Source organism: Panulirus ornatus, chromosome 41 (assembly GCF_036320965.1).
Source record: "Panulirus ornatus isolate Po-2019 chromosome 41, ASM3632096v1, whole genome shotgun sequence".
In the NCBI taxonomy this organism is placed as follows: domain Eukaryota; kingdom Metazoa; phylum Arthropoda; class Malacostraca; order Decapoda; family Palinuridae; genus Panulirus; species Panulirus ornatus.
This window is the reverse complement of record NC_092264.1, coordinates 6675219-6694808: the sequence shown is the minus strand read 5'-3', so window position 1 is coordinate 6694808 and position 19590 is coordinate 6675219. Positions and strand designations below refer to the sequence as shown.

General features: G+C 43.3%; 1 protein-coding gene across 1 annotated transcript in view; it reads left to right on the top strand.

Moving 5' to 3' along the window:
* sav (scaffold protein salvador) overlaps positions 1-19590 on the top strand; it is a 1023444-nt gene that overhangs the window by 544177 nt on the left and 459677 nt on the right. Inside the window, exon 9 of the mRNA XM_071685935.1 lies at positions 5370-5542. The gene's annotated coding sequence lies outside the window, so the exon portion shown is untranslated. The remainder of the gene's footprint in view (positions 1-5369; positions 5543-19590) is intronic.

Genomic DNA, 19590 nt, shown 5'->3' with positions numbered 1-19590 from the left:
ACATCTGATTTTGCTATGGGATCGCATGGTATAGTTTCTCATTGTAGCCACATTCGTTACAAATTCTTAGACCTGTAAATCTGTATTTGCTGTAACAGGGTAAATGTAAGACACTGAATGTAAGCGTGGGTGTGTGTGTGTGTGTGTGTGTTTGGTCGTGAATGCACGTATTACTTTTTTTTGTGACTGTGTCCATGCTAAGTACGTACTATTTCGCTTCTATCATTTATGTGTTAGTCATGTTTCCCTTACACTACATACACTTGTGCGAAACTTACTGATATCCGGGCAAACCATCCCCCATATATCATCTCATACACCTGCGCTGTATACATTGTTACATACGACATCACCGGCGTTCACTGTCTTTGAATCAAAGAAATTGGCCATTCGATCGTTAGACAGTCATGCATTATGCATCATATCGTTTACATCTCGCGTCCTACCCGTCAGATCTCTGTGTGATGTATACCAAAACGTTCTCTCCCTTCAGGACGATGAAGAACCTGTATAATCCGGATGTGTTTTAATTGGCCATTGGCACAGCAGATGGCGTCAACCCGCCACCCTCTCCCCCCATCACCCCGATGCCCAAACTACGGAAAATTCAAAAACGTACATTAGCATCGAAATTGAAGGAAAACAGACGTCATCCTGCAATTCAATTTCAACTTTGTATCTGTGTGATATGTTTCAGAATTGTCAAGTTGGGGAATCACTGAAGGCCCACTTGGCAGCGGGAAGGCCAGGGTAATGCACAACTTCCACTGGACAAACACAGGAGCGACAGCTCGCAGTCCCTCGTCTGCCCTAGTTTACACAACACGAGAATGGCAAATATTTACGGGTTGCGTTATGGTTTATGAGGTCTGTGAGGCGCAGCTTAAGTTTAATGGGATATATTTTAGGTTTTTAGATTTTCTTTTTCTCTGGTACCAGTACCTTCTCCGTTTGCTCTCGTTATTTGTATCAGTTAAGTATATAAACATACAGTCCCAGTTATATGATTGTATTATCGGAGGGTATTGGATCTTTGGTGTGAATGATAATTTGGAAAAGACTGTAGAGTTCTGCTGAAAGAATGCTGGTTCCTGAAGATACTTGGTTGAAGAAAAGATACAAACGTAAGTATATGTTCACGAGTAGAACTGAGATGTACGGGCGTTGACAGTTTATGTGTGCACTGACATGCATGAGGAGGACAGTTTGTTGGATGTGAACGTGCTGAGATGGGTGGCAAGTGGAATGCCGATAATTACATGGTAGGGGCGTGAGTATAGGTGGTGGGTTTAGAGAAAGAGGAAATGACGCATGTGAAAGAAGTAGCGAAAGCGAGTAAACTTTTTCAGGTGGCGTGTGTGTAGAAAGACCAGGGGAGATTACGTGAGGAATGACCCTGGATCAGAGTAAGTGAAACTATGGGAGGAGAGGAAGGGTGGCAACAGTGCTTATGTGTGTGGCTTGTGGAGGGTGGGATATGAAAGAATAAAAGACAGTAGTGGTGATGTGGAGAGGCTGGGTTGCTGCCGGAACGAGAATGTTGTGTGGATGGTCGATATCTATAGCCATGTAAGGAGTGTGAAGACGTGAGCGAAGTACAAGAGAAAGTGGTAAGTCAGCAAAAAGATACAGGCGCAGAAGTGCTAAAGATAGGCATAGAAAGGGTCGATAAACTTTAGACAGACAAAGAAGGTGTTTTTGAGAGACGGAAATCGCATGAAGAGAACAGAAGAAAGTAAGAGAGTGAGGAGAGCGGATGGGGAAGTGGTAGGTAGCAAAGTAAAGATATGATAAGGCGACGGAGCGAAGAGATTATGAATGATTTTTAGATGTATTAGATGATAAGGAGATGACTGTTGTGCATGTCAGACGGCCTGGCCTCTGACTTGACTCCTAGGGGCTAAAGTCAAAGTCACGCCATTATACACATGAGTCGCTTCGTCGAGTTTCAAGTGTTGTACCATCGTGCTCAAGAGGTTAACATGGGCTTCCATTTGCTGGGACCCTGTCTAGCCATCCATCTACCCATGTTGTAGGACGGGGGGGTCACCTTCACCATACAGGAGGTAGCATTATGGCTGAGCCTCGAGACAAACAATCGTCGTCTGGGGGAATTGAATATGTGTTTCCTTATATAACCGACGCCTTGAGGTTGTGTCATTACCTATGATTGCGGGAATATCTTCATATGTCGGTATTGCTCTTAAGCTGGGAACATCTGATGACAATGAATTCTGCCGTGAGAAATGGTCAAGAAAACAAAACCATATGAGGACGGCCATAACCTGCTTCCATTATTCATGTCAGGATATGGTAACAACGCTGCTAATATTAAACTGAAACTAACGGGGTTGTAAGTGACTTCTCTGATGGCGTGCTGTTGATTCTTGTATATTTGATAAAAGACTTTGATATCATTAAAGTCGGAAGGTCATAAAGTGTCACTTGGTCAGGTCTAAATACAATTATTTATGAACATGATGCGTGTCCCTGTATTTACGGTTGTGTGAGAGCCTGTGTGTTCATATTTTGGTATAATTGATTGTAAACATTTGTTGTTTGTTTTTGTTATATTTGTTCAAAGACCGAACCAGTCATAAGACCATTCATTCCATATTCCTACGTAGTAGATGTACTCCGTTGACATACTGTTGTCTTTCTCATGTGGATGATCTGCTGCTTCAGTGTTACACAGACTTATGTTTGTATTTTCGATGTCATGGAAGGGGTTAGCTTTTTAGATCTGTTTGTCTTACTTGGTCCTGCAGATGTTTTGGTTATGCTGGTCTTGCAGATGTTTTGGTTTTGCTGGTCTTGCAGATGTTTTGGTTATGCTGGTCCTGCAGATGTTTTGGTTATGCTGGTCTTGCAGATGTTTTGGTTATGCTGGTCTTGCAGATGTTTTGGTTATGCTGGTCCTGCAGATGTTTTGGTTATGCTGGTCTTGCAGATGTTTTGGTTTTGCTGGTCTTGCAGATGTTTTGGTTATGCTGGTCTTGCAGATGTTTTGGTTATGCTGGTCTTGCAGATGTTTTGGTTTTGCTGGTCTTGCAGATGTTTTGGTTATGCTGGTCTTGCAGATGTTTTGGTTATGCTGGTCCTGCAGATGTTTTGGTTATGCTGGTCTTGCAGATGTTTTGGTTATGCTGGTCTTGCAGATGTTTTGGTTATGCTGGTCCTGCAGATGTTTTGGTTTTGCTGGTCTTGCAGATGTTTTGGTAATTTTGTAATAATAGCAACAATAGTAATCATGATAATATTCATAATGATAACCATTATAACTGTTGTCATGCTACTACTGCTACTACTATTTATATTAATAATAATAGTAATAATGATAATGTATGATATCCACATTCACAAACGTACGTAGGATATTACGTTGAGATTCTTAACGCCGTGAGATTTTATCTTCTTCCAGGAAGATTGCATATTCACTCAGGATTAGTTCAAGAAGTGAGAGGCGGGATTTAGTCTTCGTGACTTTATCCCGAGAGATCCAGACCTAAGCATCACGGGTCGCTGTTGGCTCATGGCCTCTGGCTCCTCCATGTGAATCATAATTCTTTTTCCACGCGCTTTCTTTATATAGCGTTTCACCCTTGTTTTTCATTATATATATATATATATATATATATATATATATATATATATATATATATATATATATATATATATATATATACTGATTTCGTATATCAAAGCTTTTACAGTGAGCAAGCGATGTTTTGATGTCCATCGTCTTTTGGTGTTGATGTAAGACGTGAGACGTATGATCACTTGACGACAAAGCTCTAGGCAAGACGCTGTACCACCTGACCACAGACACGGACGTTTGTGGCATTTTGATAAAGTAATAATTCCTTTGAAAAGAAGAGTTAATGTTTATCTATTGCTCATACTTATAGTGTTATGGTCATTTCTGGAGATTAGCTCATTTTCTGTTGGCTGTATCGCCTTTTTTCTGCATGGGAGGTCACCCTTAATCTCCTCGAACCCTTCGTCGGCCCACCATCGTAATTCGGCTCATCATCGTAATTCGGCCCACCATCGTAATTCGGCCCACCATCGTAATTCGGCCCACCATCGTAATTCGGCTCACCATTGTACTTCAGTTCAACAACGTCCATTTCCAACAGGAGGCTTCCTTCCTCGTGCATTGACGCTTCGAACACAACTCCTCTTTCTCGCAATTTACTCCAGACTTGTTTTGCATTTTTTCTACATCCAGGGCAGAGCTCACAGACTTTGTCTTTTTTTCTCCATTTTTTTTCCTTCCTAGTTATATACACAGTTCTGTGTCCCTGTGTGTGCGAGAGGGGAAGCTTGCACCACGAAAATTCTTGACCATCTCCAAATCTTAACCATTCAGGAGTATCACATAATACAACTACATTTTTCAGCTGCAACTACTTTCAACTTCCTCAATTTATTTTCCAATTTCCTGGAGGGAGTTGGCGAGTCCAGTGGCGCTCCGCCCAGCAGCTGCGTCATCTGCATGCACTACCCTCCCTAACTTTCACTCTGACTCGCTTTCCAACTTTTCTTTTCACTCTCCTCTACAATTCTGGCTCTTACTTTTGTCGCCAAGACGGAGAGAGAGAGGAAATAAATCTTGTCGTAGTGAGTCTAAAGAATAAAAAAGATGACGAGTGTTCAATGAGATTCTGTTAGTAATGACTTTAAGTAAAAAGTTTTAATGGCGGTCACAGTCATTAGAGAGACGCCATCTCCTGTATCATCATATGTACGAGGCAGACGACAAAAACGATAGGTAAGGAGTAAAGTAATTTTCATAGTCGGTCACTGGGAGGGATTCACTCTCTACTTCTAAACTCGTTTCCTGGATTCTGGGTAAAGTGAAGCCTGGAGACGGTACGTATAATATATCAGGCTTTATTTCTCACATTAAATCATCCGACATCTGGGCAGATTGCCTCGCCTTGTCATAACCACGACAAATCTTGACGTATTGCTTTCCTGTTCGTCCAGTCTTTCTGGCTGTGCTTGTTATCTGTTTGTGTCTTGTTCCCTCTTGCAGTAGTTTTCCTTTCAGTGGAGAAATAGTCTCTTGTTTTCCTTTGATGTGCATGTCACCTCAAGAGGACAAGAGGGAGATAAAATTATGTCATTACGGGGATGCATTGCTGTAACCCCTTCAACACGTTTACAACGAGAGATTGAAAAGAATATTATACAATTAATGTGAAAAATTATCTGAAATGTTCCCTGTGGGATAGAATTTATCATATGCTCTTCCCTTCCCCACATTTCGTAAGAAGGAAGACGTATTGCTTTTCTTCCCTTCTCTCATTTTTTTTCCTTTCTCTTTCGCGCAATTACAATTCTGTGTTATTCTTTTATTCCAGAGCTGATCAGCGTGATATCTATGATGGTATCAGTACAGAGTTCTGGTAATAGTAAGCTGCTCGTCTGAGCTCCAGGATAAACTCTCTACATATTTCCGTATCGACTTAGTCCTCGCTCGTCAGATGAAGGGACAGCTGTAGCTCTTGAGAATCTCGAAGCTGCCTGAAAGCAGGTAAGGGCAAGCAGTTGTCGCCATTGATAATCACTGTTCTTTTTCTCCTATGGCGGTAGAGATCGAGGCCTACAACATATATGTTCAAACACATGTAATCCGCGAGGAACAAAACTACATGCAGTATGCATAGTTACAATCATATTTACCCAGATGCACATATACACTGCACAAAATCATTCGTCATCACTGATACAGACGCTGATATTTCTAAGCCATGGAAATCCTGGAATATCACGACAGGAAATTAAAGAGTGACCTTTCTTGTTCTTCCAGTCCTTTTCTTTTTTCTTGTCTTTGTGCTTTTTTTTTTTCACAATATGCAAGTGAAAAATCTGAGTGTAATTAGAATGAATTTATCACCACTCTTATGCAGGGGCATTTTACATGTAAATGAGTGGAGGACATGTTCAGATTTTACTTAGGAAATTTGTTAGTGACGACAGTATGTAAAGGTTCCGTGTCATGTGCCAGCAAACTCTTCACGAGGTTTGTGGACAGAACTGCATGATGACTGTCGCCACTACAGACAAACACACTTAGTTATTGACTCTAACGTCAGGATAAAGTGGTGAGGTCACGGGAAAACGTTACAGCAGTGTTTTGTAAGTTTACTTTAGTTTTCAGTGTTTTAGTTTTATTTTATTTCTGTTCAATCATATCTAACCTTAAACATGTTGTGAGTGGCTGATGAGTTGTTCAAGAATTTCAGGAAAAGGTTTTTGAGGCTTTCTTGGGTCCAGCATGGTGAGCTTTGCACTCATATTCTTCATGTCACTTCGTACATCCATTTGCATTTTACCCATGTTTTCTGCGCTAGTCTTGTAGACCATAATACAGTATTTTTCACTCAAGTGATGAAGAACTAAGATAATGCTTTATGTACAGCAGGACGGGGTATTAATGGAAGACTCATAGGGAATCAGATGAGTTGTCGATCTTTTAGGTTTTAGATGACGAATCGAAATCAACTGAGATCCTTTACGTAAAAGAACGTACCCTCGAGGTGCTCAAGAATTGCACCGTCGGGGTCATCGGGTAGTACCGTCATGGTCAGTGGTCGTACCGTCTTTCTCAAGGGGTTCAGGCATGATGTGTTCATACATACGAGATACGAATCTTCTGTCGCGTGAACGGAGTTCTGGGATGTCGTCGACAAAATCCACGAATTTCAGAGAAATCTCTGTGGCTCCACTGTGTGACATCTTTTCTGTTTGCCTCGGCCAGCGGAAGAAGACAGTGTGTCAGATCCAGGAAGGGAATGGAACAAAGGCAATGCTTTCTGATTTATCTGTCACGAAGCGTTACTGGATACTGGTGTCGATACTAGTTCCCAATCAACGGCAGTTCATCTCCCATCAGTTTATTATTGAAGGAACGTTGCCGCTGCCACTTCCCACTACGCCCTTGTCCACATTTCTTAATATAATCAGTGTGTGGCCCTTCCCTGCACCATCCAACACACACACTAAGGATCGGTGGTGTGCCTCGCCTTCTGTGAACACGATCGAGGACGGTTCGACCCGAAGGTTCGGAACACAAAGCACTTTGATCACAGCTCGTGAATTTCTCAGCCATCCACCGCACTGCTGGCCGGGAAAGGATGGAGCATGTTTAGGTACAACACAACACGAAAACTTCCATCGCATGATGATAGTGCCACAGGGTCCACTGTTCCATCGTATTCATGAACCAGATTTTCCTCCTGTATACATTCTGAAAATACGCTTATTGTAAATGTGTAAATATATTACAAAGATACACAGAGTAAATAGGGCAGGGACGACCTATTGACCTGTAACGAGGTAAACCTGCTGAGAATCACATCAGTTCCTAGATCCAATCTAGTCACTGGGTCTTTTCTTTTGTTTTTGTACAGAAAAAAGATCAGTATTTTTTTTTTCTCTCTTTTTCTTTGAGTCCTGGTAATAAGAGCATAACAGTTGTCATGCCTGCAGTCACGTGCCTGGGTCAAGCGGTAGGTGAGCCTCGTTCACTGCCAGTCTCCTACAGCTCGCACAGTATTTCCTTCCCTTGGGGTGCGAAGGTTCGCAAGGTGTTGTGGAAACATTGTAACTTCTTTAGGTGTCCGGTTACATCTGAACTGTAACGTTGGACTCTGCTGAAAGTGTAGCTATCGTGGCTTCACCGCCATCTCTCCTTGATGATGGGTTAGGTGTTATTGCGTCTAGTTTGTACCTTAACTGTATCTGTACAGATGTCCTCCATGCGCGAGTGTCCACAGCTGGTACATGCCCGTCTGTACCGGTGGGACTTGTGCCGCCTTTAGCGTTTCAGATGTTCAAATATAGCGACATTTCCGTGTCATCTGCTCTGTTGAGCATGACGCGTAGTGCACTTATGTCATGATAGTATGGTAGACTATCGTTTTCCTTTCTTTCATCTCTGTTTCTTGTGCGTATTTTCGAACTCTTCGCTATCACAACGTAGGTCTGACCTCACAATCCTACATATTGTTTCTTATGAGAATGTGTATGTGTGTATACATGTGTATGTACTTGTATGGGAATTATTGTAGTGATAATGAGCAGTATACGCGTAGTAGAGTGGTCAGTTAGCCAGTGACTGACTAACTAGGGGAGAGCACACAGCCAAGGCAGGGGTGCTGCAAGGCCCGAGCCACGAGCCCAATTAGTTACTCGTTAGCATACCAACCACTCCACATGTTCACGCACTGTAACGTTCCGCCGCCCGCTCCGGCCTGCCAACGCTTGGCCTGAAGTCAAGCTGTACCTCCAGATTGACTTCTATGCTTGGATCAGTTGTGGTCATTAGTTACTGTTGTGAATTAAGGGGATTAATGGGATGGATTTTGTCTGTGAAAAGAAATCGCAGTGATTCTCTTCGTTCAGAATTCTCCCATCTGCTTTTAAAGGCTGGGATCGGCCCACCATCATAACACTGGACCGGCCCACCATCATAACACTGGACCTGCCCACCATCATAACACTGGACCGGTCCACCATCATAACACTGGATCGGCCCACCATCATAACACTGGATCGGCCCACCATCACAACACTGGACCAGCCCACCATCACAACACTGGGCCGGCCCACCATCACAACACTGGACCGGTCCACCATCACAAAACTGGACCAGTCCACCATCACAACACTGGACCAGCCCACCATCACGACACTGGACCGGCTCACCATCACAACACTGGACCGGTCCACCATGGTCTTCTGACTCTTGGGCGACCATTAAGTAATTTCCCGGGTGAGAGAATACTAATATGCCGCTTTGCTCTGGATGTGGGAGGGGGGGAGGACACACATCCCTCACCCCCTCCATATACTCTCCCAAACCCCTCCCATCCCTTCTCCCACCCTCCCTTTTAGCCCCATTTACCAAACCCTCTTTCGGCCCCTTTTCCAGCCCTTCCTCTCACCCCTTACCCGCCCTTCTCCTAGCGCCTCTCTCACAGCCCCTCTCCCAGCACCTCTCCCAGCTGCTATCCCAACCCTTCTCAATTTCCGCCTCTTGGTACTGTTTCTTCGTCACCTTTTCCTCCCTCCTTTCCTTCCGTCGCCCCCTCTCTCTCTCTCTCTCTCTCTCTCTCTCTCTCTCTCTCTCTCTCTCTCTCTCTCTCTCTCTCTCTCTCTCTCTCTCTCTCTCATCAACAGTCTTTCCGCCCTTACCTACGCCCCTTTTGATCCCCCCTTACCCCTTAGGCCTGCTTCCCCTGCCCCTAGTCACCCCCTGGCATTATAAGTATTCATTATGCACCCTCGGTCCCGCGGGAACCCCAACTCACATTCAATAAATGGAATCAAAGGGCGACCCACCAACTGCATTTATACCGCCCAGCTGTACTGTGTGCTGCATCCTTCCTCGTTATATGTAACTTGTATGTGTCTACGCTAAACATGCGCGTATATGTAAGTGATATGTTTATAATGCCTCTAAAGCCTACGTATCGCGTATGTATAAGTAACCCGCTGACACGGAAAGCTGAGAACGAGTATATATATATATATATATATATATATATATATATATATATATATATATATATAAAGGAAAGGATTGATCTCCGTTTCCCCTCTATATGCGAAGCTTTTAAGTTGCCTGAACCATAACGTATGAAAATTTCTCGAACTCCTGTATGTTTTTTTTTCTTTTTTCTTTGTCGATTTATTACCAGGATAATGATGAATGATGATGTGTAGGAAGTCCTGAGATGAGGAATGAGATTAAGAGTCACTTTGTTAGTTAGGGAGTGTCTACCTCTGTTGGCGGAGGCTCGTGCCAGCTTCTTAAAGGTTTACGATGCAGTCAAAATCCTGCCAAAGACTCTCGTGATGACTTGTGGGTCGGTAGATTTCTCGGATCGTGATTTAGGTAATAAAACAGCTGTGGTTATCTGAGGAGTAGAGGGGAAGTCGGCAGAGGCTGATGAATGACTGCTGGTGATCAGTGGGCGAAGAAACTCGGGGCCAAGTCCTGGAACTCATGATTCGTATCTACAGGATTATAAAACAAGGCTTCGCTTTTTCTGGTATTACATGGAAGCGAGTTTGCGTCGTCTGTATTCTATGTGGTATAACCGTGTGATTGGTAAGAGTATGGTCATTCAATCAGTAGTTTCAGGATTCATTAACTCGAGGTGTGGTCAGTCCACTCGCTTTAAGAACGAGAAGGTGGGTGTTCATACCCAGAGTAGAGAGGTAAACATCAGACATGTTTCTTTATTCATGATTTCCTGTTGTTCACCAAGCAGTGAACATATATATATATATATATATATATATATATATATATATATATATATATATATATATATATATATATATATATATATATATACCTGACGTTAATAGGATCTGCGGATTGGTGTGCAGCATGAGGTTCAGCTCTGAAGTGAACAAATGGCGAGTCCAGCTGAGAGCCTCGGTAACGAAGGGGTAAAGAGAGTCTCTCCATCTCCCAGTCCAGTATGAGCTGATCCACTGAGTATACACAGTAATAACAATGTTATTTCCCTCAGTATTCCTAAAAGGTTTCTGTATCTGCAGAGTGCAGGAAGTGGCCGTGTTACTAATGTTTAGATGTATAAAAAGAAATTTGGCGGTGCCTTTCATCTTGTAATTAGTTTAAAGATTTCTGAGGGGCTAAAACTTATTGCTCCTCCGAAGTTTTGATTAAATTTTGTGCCTGCTGGTGTGGACGTCGTTCAATCTATCCTCAAATATAGATTTGAAGGATGGTTAAGTGCGTCGCCCTCCGTGGCCGAGATGATAGTTTAGGTCAAATCGATGAGGATAAGGGGCATGGAGTGTCTCGGTCGTGTACAGGGAAGTAACTTAACCACTTTGTAACAAGCGTTGGGGTACTTAAACCTGCTACTTAGAGGAAGATTTATATTTTTTTCTATTAAAGGCGAGTGATCGAAGTCGCATTAGGCTTACATATAAAGAGTAAGAAGAGTGAAAAACGACGTGTGTAACATTCTTCAAAAATCGCCTGACAATCTGCCAGTGATCATAGATTGATCGCCTCAAGGAAAACAGGATTTACTAGAAATATAATTCTAAAGGCGTATTGATAAGGTAACTTCCTATATAGGCGACTGGAAGATATAAGAGGGTAATAGGGTCCACCAACTGGCCGTGGGAGCAAAGAAACAAGACATCACATTGGTAATTTGTGTTAGCGACTCTCCGTCTAATTATGTGACGCGTCTCTTTTGTGGTGATCATGGATGAGATTATCACTGACCACGTAAAAGACAATTTCCATTTTTGTACATGAAATGAAATAGTTTTTTTTTCTAGCTAGGTTTTCATTGACGCAGAAAATGACTAGAGTATGATTGAAGGAAGAGGGTGGACCAGATGGATGATAAATTTCCTGGTCTATATTGGTGATTATAGGTGAAACATAGGGGAAATAAGGGCCACAGCCTGTTTGTGTGGCTATGATATTGCAGTATACCACTTTCTTCCCCCCCCCCCTCCTCTCTCTCTCTCTCTCTCTCTCTCTCTCTCTCTCTCTCTCTCTCTCTCTCTCTCTCTCTCTCTCTCCCCAACTGTGTTCGTGTATCAGCAGGAAGGAAATGTTTCGAATGCCAATGGATGATGTTGAATTTTTTTTTTTACAAGAATGTCAACCTCCATCGTGGCTCTTATCATCTGACATCCTGGGTACATAACAATAGTAATCTAGTTTTGGTGACCTTTTTTTTTTGAATATCGATCATGTTTGATTAGAAATTTGATATCAGTTCCTTTATATTTATTGAAATATGTCTTCATGTACCGGTAGCTGTAGCTGTATTTTATGCTGAATTCCAGTTATTCAATCAACCTGGAAAAAAGGAAATGTTTGTGGTGTTTGAACACGTCACCTAGATGCATGATCAGACGGTACTACCGAAAGAAGCAAAGATCATTTCTCGATGCGGATTAGGGAGCCATTAGAGCTGTCTCTTTGAAGTGGAGGAGCTCAGGAGTGTGGGGAAGTTCCTCTGGTCAGACTGGCTTGTAGGAAGATGCCAGATGTTTGGTATTCATAGGAAGTTTTCATGTCGTCTTTGGAACGTGAACATTGGCGTGCAGACTGGCGTTCACTGAGGGGTGGGTGAGGGAGGGACTGGCCTCGCCGGATCAGCGGGGGAAGGGAGGGTTTTGATGGATTTGGAGGGGTTAGGGAGGGTCCTGCTGGACCAGGAAGGGAGAGGCACGGAGTGATGGGGTGTGGAGAGGACCAGGGTTTATAGGACCGAGAGAATAGTCTTTATATATATATATATATATATATATATATATATATATATATATATATATATATATATATATATATATATATATTTATTTATTTATTTATTTATTATACTTTGTCGCTGTCTCCCGACGGGAAATATATAAGGAATCATGAATGGTAAGGAAGAGAATGGTATCTAAATTTGAGTACGAGTGCCAAGGCTTTACTTAACTTGTCTTTTCTGCTGTGAGTAACGTAATGTGACACGGGTGTCCGCAGGGAGCGTGGTGAGGGAGGAGGGGCTCTCGCCGTGATCTGTGTGACCCGCTAGAGAGAGAGAGAGGAGTGGGCTGAAGGAACATATGATTATTGTTAATTAAAAAAAAGATGGAATGCTTGTAGGGATAGAAAGGTAGTGAAAAGATTGGGGAAAGACACGTATGACGAGGAAGGGTGGCTGTTGGGAAGGGCAGCTGTCAGCGGCCCCTCACTTTCACGGGGGCAAAATTTCTTTTATTTTTTCATCATTTGGAAAAATTTCAGTCATTTTTATTGTGCATATTTTTTATGAAAATGCTTGAGTGCAGTTTCATTTAATGGGGCAAAGTGATACTGAAATCGAGAATGTTAGATTTCCTGACAGACCACTAAATATAAACCTCCCAGGGGCTCCGATTGACTCTCGCTTTCCCTGTGCCCCACCTACTCTCAAGCCACACACTTAAGGGCACCGCGCTCCTGCCCACTACTCGCCACGGGTAAAGCACGTCGGTCTTCCCGAGTCACCCGTCCCAGTTGTAAAGCTTTTCCACCTGCACCTCCTTCACAAGACCTAGTACACGAGGGAGACGAGGCGGAAGAATTTATGGTATATTAGCCTGGCACAATCGAGCCTGTGCATCGACGTCCCTCCGGTTCTACGCTGTTTGGTGATATAAACGATCTATTGCCTGTTCATATCGTGGGGCTGATATGAGCCGTGTCACGTGATCGTCAACTTTCGTTGATTGATGAGGATGAACGGCTGGGGTAGAGCGCCCGAGAGAGCAGATCCAGTTTCGGACATAAGTGGATGTTGATGCTGTACCAGATTAGTGTTGCATGCGGCTGTATATGGTGAAATGAGAGTCACATTCCCTCTCAGGTTCCCTGTATAATGAATTCTTTTTAGTTCGTGTCCGTACTTGAGCAGGTCAGTGTGGGATGTCTGCCTGCACTCTTCATCTGTCTATCCTTTCTCATCAGTGTTTCCCGTGATCTGCCTCAACATGTTGAGGCTACAATGCACTAATCTGAGGGTTTGAAGTCCAATAACAACTCTTCTCTTGTAAGAGAAAATGTTTCAGTGCAGTTTTCTGAATAATCATTGACCTGAGGATAGAGTGTTTAGAAGCTGATTGAGGAAGATTGCAGTAACAGAGGACCCTGTACGTTCTCCTGTGGCACGCCCGCTCTGACAGACGACTTTTTCCGTATTCTATTCCAGAATAATGTGAGGAAGCGTCCTTAAAGTCAGTCTCTAAAAGGCCTATATTGATCATGAGTTTCGTAGCGAGAAGACTTCTTTGTCCTTTTCGTTACAGGCATCGGCAACTTCTACAAATCTAACGGGACTATTTTTGAACTTGTTTACTCCCTGGCTGGCACTATATGACTGAGATATTGAGGAGATTAACTGTAATCCTTCCTCCATCAAATTATTCATCAGGCAGACTAAAAGGTAAGGTATAGATCTGACAGCTTCGCCACACAGCCTTTAGGGGTTTCCCTTTTCCTCTCTCATCTCATCCATCCTTCGTCTCACCTTCCCCTGAGCTCACGTTACCAGCGCCTCACAAGATTGTAGCTGTTTTTTTTTTTTTTCTTCCCCACAGCTTCCTCTCCACCAGCCATACTCTCATGTACGTTTCCCCCTCCCCACGGCCTCATTTTCTCCTCTATTCATTTACCTCCCGGTTATTCATAATTTGGTTCATTTTAGCTTCCTTTCATTCTCTCCTAGGCTACCTTTCGCTGAGGCTCACTCACACCACAACTCATTTTCCCTCTGTAGTACTCTCCACCTCTGTACACTAGCATGACTCTTTTGTCTCCACTGTTCCTCTCTCTACATTACTAATCCCCTGGATCAACCGTCTCTTTGTTTCACTCATCACCTGCACTATTGTTCCTTTGCTTCACTCATCACCTCGACCATTGTTTCTCTGCTTCACTCGTCCTCTCTAACACTCTCCCTTTACTTCATACATCCCCTGGATCACCTTCCCTTTGTGTCACTCACCCCTGGACATCCCTCCCTTTTCTTCCTCCTCCGTCCTGGATCACTGTCTCATTGCTGTCTTCTCCCCTTGGATCACTCTCCCTTTGTTTCACTCCTGCTCCTCCCTTCTGCCAATTAAGAATACGACAATTTCTTCCTATAGCTTCGTGTAAATAATGCAGCGTGACTGTTAATTTGCCAATCCCGAGTCGGGCTGGTGCGTGCGGCGTAATCAGTGACGCCACCGTAAATTACCCTGATTATTTCTTCCATTTTTATAAGACTCATATTCTGTAATTTCCCCCGGGAGTGGACGGAGGAATAAGGGCTGTGTGTGAGGGAGGGAAGGGGCAGGGGGCTGTGTGTGTGGGAGGGAAGGGGCAGGGGGCTGTGTGTGTGGGAGGTAAGGGCGAAGGATGTGTGTGGGAAGAAAAGGTAGAGGGCTGTGTGTGTGGTAAGCAAGAGCAAGGGTCCACGTGTGGGAGGAAGAAAGGGTAAAAGGCTGTGTGTGGGAGGAAAGGGTAGGGGGCTTTGTGTGTAGGAAGAGAGCATATGCAGAAAAACGTATGGAACACATATCTTGTGAAGTAAAAGGTCGTATGGGGCATATGATTGCATGAAGCGGAGGGTCGTAATGGGGGCATATGATTGCATGAAGCGGAGGGTCGTATGGATTAAATGGTCGTATGAGGTAGAGGTTCGCATGGAGAACAGGTCGTATCACAAAATAGAAGGAGAAAAACCTGGAGTGGCAGATACAAAGAGAACAGACCTGAAACCGAGTCTAAACGAGAAAGAAAAAGGAAGAGAAATTGAAAACAGAGAGAAAATGTTTTGAAGTCAAGAACCTTTAAGTTTTTCAGAGGAAGAACTGACTGAGCTACGTGCAGAGTTACAAGAGCTGACTGAGCTACGTGCAGAGTTACAAGAGCTGACTGAGCTACGTGCAGAGTTGCAAGAGCTGACTGAGCTATGTGCAGAGTTGCAAGAGCTGACTGAGCTACGTGCAGAGTTACAAGAGCTGACTGAGCTGCGTGCAGAGTTGCAAGAGCTGACTGAGCTACGTGCAGAGTTACAAGAGCTGACTGAGCTACGTGCAGAGTTACAAGAGCTGACTGAGCTACGTGCAGAGTTGCAAGAGCTGACTGAGCTACGTGCAGAGTTGCAAGAGCTGACTGAGCTACGTACAGAGTTGCAAGAGCTGACTGAGCTACGTGCAGAGTTACAAGAGCTGACTGAGCTACGTGCAGAGTTACAAGAGCTGACTGAGCTACGTGCAGAGTTGCAAGAGCTGACTGAGCTACGTGCAGAGTTACAAGAGCTGACTGAGCTACGTACAGAGTTACAAGAGCTGACTGAGCTACGTGCAGAGTTGCAAGAGCTGACTGAGCTACGTGCAGAGTTACAAGAGCTGACTGAGCTGCGTGCAGAGTTGCAAGAGCTGACTGAGCTGCGTGCAGAGTTGCAAGAGCTGACTGAGCTACGTGCAGAGTTACAGGAGCTGACTAAGCTACGTGCAGAGTTACAAGAGCTGACTGAGCTACGTCCAGAGTTACAAGAGCTGACTGAGCTACGTGCAGTTAAAAGGGCTGACTGAGCTACATGTAGAGTTACAAAACTAAAGTTCATCATCAAAGAACTAATCTACACATTGAAAACTTTTTTGTTTGTTAATTTCCTACAATTTCACATCATATGTAAGACATGTTTTAAATATTTGGATCCCACGTAGTATACAAATCGTGAGAGATCTGTGTTCTGTATCTGGGAATGCACTATGAATAGATGTAGATTCTTACAGATCAAAATCTGCACGAAACAAGTAAGAGAAGGGCTTAAAGAAAACTCTTCTCCCATTTTTCGCTATCCTTGTTTTATTCGCCTCGTCCACTTTTTTCTCTTCCCTTTTCAAGAAATTGGCCTCGATGAGGAATTTTGCCTTTGGTATGAAAAGAAAAAAAAATACCGTGTCATAGTTGGTCGTGAAAACTATGAAAATATGACCGGAAAGTTGAAGGTAAATTGCAATATAGTAATTCGGAAATCTGTGAAACTTTTCGAACTCGCTTCCATAATTCAACTTGGCAGTATGGGTTATATATTCTTCCTGGTTTAGGAGTGAACGATGGTGACTCTGGTAAGGGGACGAACACTTGCAAAGACTCGCAGACAAAAGTAAAGGGACGGTGAAGACTGCATGGGGGAGAGATTTACAGCGGATAAAAACGTAGCTTAACCAAGTGGAAAGCCGTGTTGGAGAGGGGACGGTGAGCAAGAGGAAAAGAATGTGATGTAAAGAGTGTGGAGGAGGAGGTGAATGGTGGCCGGACGAGGTGGCCGGTGCCAGGCTCTGAGAGGAGTGCCAGGGGAGAGGGATGGGACCAGGGACTCGATGGCACGGGAGGATCAGGGACTCACAGGAAGGCCAGGGACTTTGGGGAGGACTAGGGACTCAAGGGAGTACCAGAGACTCTATGGAGGGTCAAGGAAATGCCAAGGGCACTCAGGAGAGGACTAGAGACTCAGAGACTGGCCAGGGATTCACTGGGAGGACTAAGGACTCAGGGAAGAGTTAGGGACTCAGGGCTGGACCAGGGATTCGGGGAGAAAGGATCTGTCCTGCTATTGACGCCTGGAAGGGGAAGAAACCGTTTCGTAACACCGAACCAGTCAGGTCATACGTAATGGTTAGCCACGTGCATATTGATGTCTTTCTTTGTAAAACCATCGTCGATAAAACAGTATTCCCAGGTATGTATATGAGGTCTGCTGTCTTCTGTATTTTCAGAGAGAACAATTATGATTAACGTCACCGATGAGATGTTCTTAGATATCAGGAAATGGGAATAAGATTTACTTTTTGCCAGATTTATAATATCTCTGGCTACAACCAGTTACAGCATAGTTTGATTAGGTCGAGATGCAGAGTAATCTCATATGACAACACACAGACAGACACACACACACACACACACACACACACAGTAAGAGAGAACAAGCCTCAGCCGTTAAGTGATTTACAAAAGCAGAGACGAACTACTCACCAGACAAATGACTTACGTATTTTTTCTTGTTCTCTAGTAAATTTTAGGCAACAGAAAGCCTTCAACAATACACTAAGAAATATTATCAACCTCATTTTCTTCCCTATTAAGTTAACTTTTTTCAGTTATAAAATCTTTGTAGTCGGAGTGGCTAACTTTTTTGTTAATTAGCTTCATTAATTACTCCTTAATAATGAGTTTTACCACTTGATTTTGCAGCTTCTGGGTCATCAGCGTCTCTCTGTTCTCAAGTTAATGAAAGGTTTTGCTCCTCTTTCGCTGGCTCCCGAGTCTATTTACATTCTTTCTCATTTTTTCCCCTGCTTATTTCAGTTACGTCCAATGTGTTGCTTCTTTTCACAATCGAATGTTTAATACATTTGTCAGCGACACATGCACATACGGTTTTCTATTTGTATACTGGTTCTCATTTGTTGACGTACAATATATTGTCACAATCATTTTCAAAATGATAGACAACAAAAGCATCTAATTTTTTAAGCGCATTTACTCCTGCGAATTCAAAGATCGAACCTTTGTGTAGAAAGAAATATATATGATGACATACTCTTCCGTAACACTAGACGTTCCTTGATATAATGTGAAGAACAAGAACGTGAGACGTCATCTGCTAGACTTGCGTGTGGTCCTCCCTTATTGCCATAGGCTTGCATGGATGATCATCTGCAGGAAATGATATGCCTTTGTCTCTGCACCTCCACTTACGGGGTACACACACACACACACACACACACACACACACACACACACACACACACACACACACACAGTACTCCCTCTAGAAGATATCCCAGAGTGGTCAGAGCTTTCCAATCTATTCTGAGTGGCGTATCACCAGCCTGTCTCTCATACACTGTCTATCGTCTTTCACCTGAATCTTTATGCCTCACAGTAAGAGACTTTGAACTTGATTAGATCGTACGTTCATGACTTTAATAGACATAGCGATACAAGTGAAGAATACATTGCCCAGCTTCCCTTAACATGATAATGTATTCATATTCTTTATTCTAACTTAAGATTCAACTTATAAGGCTGCTACCACGGACGGGTCTCGTGCACCGCTAGTGGGACGCGCAGACGTATCGTACAGGCTGGAAACCACCACGACCGACGGAAATAATGAATGGTTACAACCAGAATTAGTACATAACGTATTTCTACACACTCAGACTTTCTTCTTTGCTCAAACTTGACTTGGTCCACACTGTGTGAGTTCTGTAATGTCATGCAATAAAGACTATTGGGCTGTATACCACGGCTGGACCATTCTCGACGCCAAAGAGAGTGAATTACATATATGCTGCGAGCTATCAATTCAGGGCTTATCGGAAGGCGAAGTTAGGATATGCTGACGCTCCATTCATAGCCCATTGCTCTTCACTGCACACCAGACGGTGAATTTCACACTGGGATATGCCAGTTAATTCGTGGTTTACCGACGGAATCACTTTCGTTTAATGATAACTGTTTCTATTTACGCTCAGGCTGTCAGAAGCGAATGAGCTAAACGCACAGGTAGCTCATGATTTTACTGGATATTGAAGAGTTAACATCGTCGTTGATATGTCAGCAGTAAAGCTGCTGGGGAGGATGAGTCCCTAAAATGCATTAATGATAGATCCTCGTGTTACACCAGCGCTGGATTTATGTGAAATGGGATTTACATACGAGTTACAATACCGGTCACATTAAGCATGTAACGTCACTCGAACATGACCTCTAACACAGGATTAAGCAAACTTTTGTTATGATGAATATGCATCACACACACACACGCTGAATAAACTAAAAATTAATACTCGTGGAAAAACTATCATACGCGGTACAGGCATAAGTTATGATAAAAAGTTTTATACTTTTTGGTTTGTTTGAGAGGAGGAAAAAGTTGAAATAGATTGGAATCAGTTTTTTTTTTTTTCCTGTAGACATTCGAAGGTCATGTGGCAAGGTAACTAACTGGTAACACTTTTGAACGGATGACTCCCGGTACG